Below are 2,388 nucleotides of genomic sequence, written 5' to 3' on the forward strand. Positions count from 1 at the left end.
TTTTTTTTTTTAATTGAGGGTGGGGGTGCGGTTGATGATGAGGGGAAGGGAGTGGGGAGGTTGAAGAAAAAAACATTTGGGGGGTGGATGGGGTGGTTGCAGATGAGGGGGAGGGGGGGTTGAAGTGGATTGCAAATAAAAGGTGGGGTGGAGGGGGGTAAAGAATAAAACATTTTTTTAAAAAAATTATATATATGTATATTTGTTTTAAATTATATATGAAATAATTATTTTTTAAAAATACTTTTCGTACGTGGCGCTGGTGTGTGAGCATGTGTATTGCACTCTCCGTAGTGAGAGTGGTATTATGTGTTTAGGGTTGTAATTAATTCACTTGAAAGTTGTTAAGGAGGGTATTAAATTGCCCGATTAGTTTAGGGTGTAAAATAAGTTTTGCTGACAAGTTAAGGGAGATTTGATGTATTTTCACTATTTTAATCAATGGAATATATTAATTAGAATAAGAATAGTATTGAATAGTGTATTAAAATAACAATAATTGAAAGTGTAATAGGGGAAGTAATTGCTATTTTTCAATTTTCTCAGACGACTAATCATAACAGTCAGTCAACTTTATAACAATATTGAAGAAGCAATGTAAATGCATAATTGGAAATGCTGAAGTATAAACTTGACATCAGATATTTTATACTGCTTTGGACCCATAATAGGTCTTATTTCAGTCCTCACTATTGCAAGGTATTCTAATAGCTTTTTTATGAATAAGAGCAAAAAAAGATTTGGGAGTATATCTTTTTGACTTATGACACTATCTTTTCCTTTCTCTTCTTGATTTGATACAATGTCTCACCAATTATATTATCTTCTCTCATCTTTTTTTGATACACAACAAGCTATAGATATTATAATGTATCTTTTTTTGATACACAACAAGCTATAGATATTATAATGTTTAATAGAAGTAGAGCAAAAAGCCAAAAAAGATTGAGACAAGATGTATATTTCTTTCTCAATCTTTCATGCCTTTAAATAGCAGATTTTACGCAAGTAGTTGCTGGAAAAATTTAAAAGTAAAGGGCAACCTAAGAGATTTGATCTTTAAAAATAGGATGTAAGATATTTTTTTTTTCAAGAATGAAATTGGACCATAAATATGCTCCTGTCATTCCTTTTGATCTCGATCCTTTCTCCGTAAATAATGATTCCTGATCCTTTCCTTTGTTGCAAGATGTTGATTTGAGGAACTCTAAATTGGTAGCTTCACATCTATTATTGGTTCCTTTCCATTGGGGCAGCGATACTTTTTCTTTTCGCATTTTCTACTCAATGTAGTTAGATTCTGCAAAGTTGTCAGACACATCCAATATTGTTAGCATTATGATTAACTATGAGGACGAATAGTATCGAATAGTATGTATAATACGTGTGTGATAATGACCTGACACAAAAACCCTTCAATTGTTTCGAATTATTAGTTGTATAATGACGTATATGAATTATGTCTTGTAGACTTGCATTCCTTAAGTTGTTTGAAACTCGTGAGACTACCATTAGTTAGGAAGCATCCAAAGTATGTAGGACTAAATATTGAGCTAAGAGCCTGAGTTAGAGAGCGATGTGAGCTAGAGAGCTGTATGGTATGACTAACAATATGAAGTATTGATGATTAACCAATAAGTGACAAAATATAACAAACATATGCAAGAATCGGGCCTTTCATATATCTCAACAAAGAACTGATAGTGTTCATAATAAAATACTACAAGGGAACTAATTTTTTCATGTCTCCAACAACGAATTGTTATCAAGAGTGCATTACAATGGTGAAGAAAATGTCGGGGAAACAAGTCCTTTACAATTAATTGGATAATAATACCGATCAAGCCAAGGTAGATTGCAAGTATGTAGAAGGATTAATTGAAAAATTAGGATTGTAATAAATTCAATCTAACATGAGAAAGAAATGGGCAAATCACATAAATATACATATTTAGAGCCTAAATTACAAAATCTACCAGTAGATTCTATTTTACAAAATATGTCACTACAAAAATTACAAAACCTATTAAATTAGGTAAAATAAAAAAATTCATGAATAACGTAAGAAAATTAATCGGTTAATATTTCATCCTTAATCTTCTCCAATTGATTTTACAATTCCACGATTCATGCACTGCAAATCATCTCCACGATTTCTACCTTTTTATTATATATCACTGTGTCTCCCTCACTGATACCATTCACTAATTGAAATAAACTGATCAAAAATTGATTTCTCAAGGAACAATTTACAGGTATGGAAGATGGTAGCAACACTGCAATACTGATTCTCTACGACGAAAGATGAGACGTATCAGGTTAGTAATTTAAAAATAAATCTTAAATTATTCTCTAAAGATGAAATTCAGTTCCTACAAGTTGAAAAAA

General features: G+C 31.4%; 1 long non-coding RNA gene across 3 annotated transcripts in view; it reads left to right on the forward strand.

Moving 5' to 3' along the window:
* LOC107851864 overlaps window positions 1–2,388 on the forward strand; it is an 11,143-nt gene that overhangs the window by 3,200 nt on the left and 5,555 nt on the right. For 2 of the 3 annotated variants that reach the window (XR_001669197.2, XR_001669198.2), the window contains one exon: window positions 2,256–2,318. This is a non-coding gene — a long non-coding RNA (uncharacterized LOC107851864). Of the gene's footprint in view, window positions 1–2,242; window positions 2,319–2,388 lie in introns of all 3 variants that reach the window. The other variant, XR_001669196.2, reaches the window with a different exon arrangement.

This window comes from Capsicum annuum, chromosome 12, assembly GCF_002878395.1.
Source record: "Capsicum annuum cultivar UCD-10X-F1 chromosome 12, UCD10Xv1.1, whole genome shotgun sequence".
NCBI classification, from domain to species: domain Eukaryota; kingdom Viridiplantae; phylum Streptophyta; class Magnoliopsida; order Solanales; family Solanaceae; genus Capsicum; species Capsicum annuum.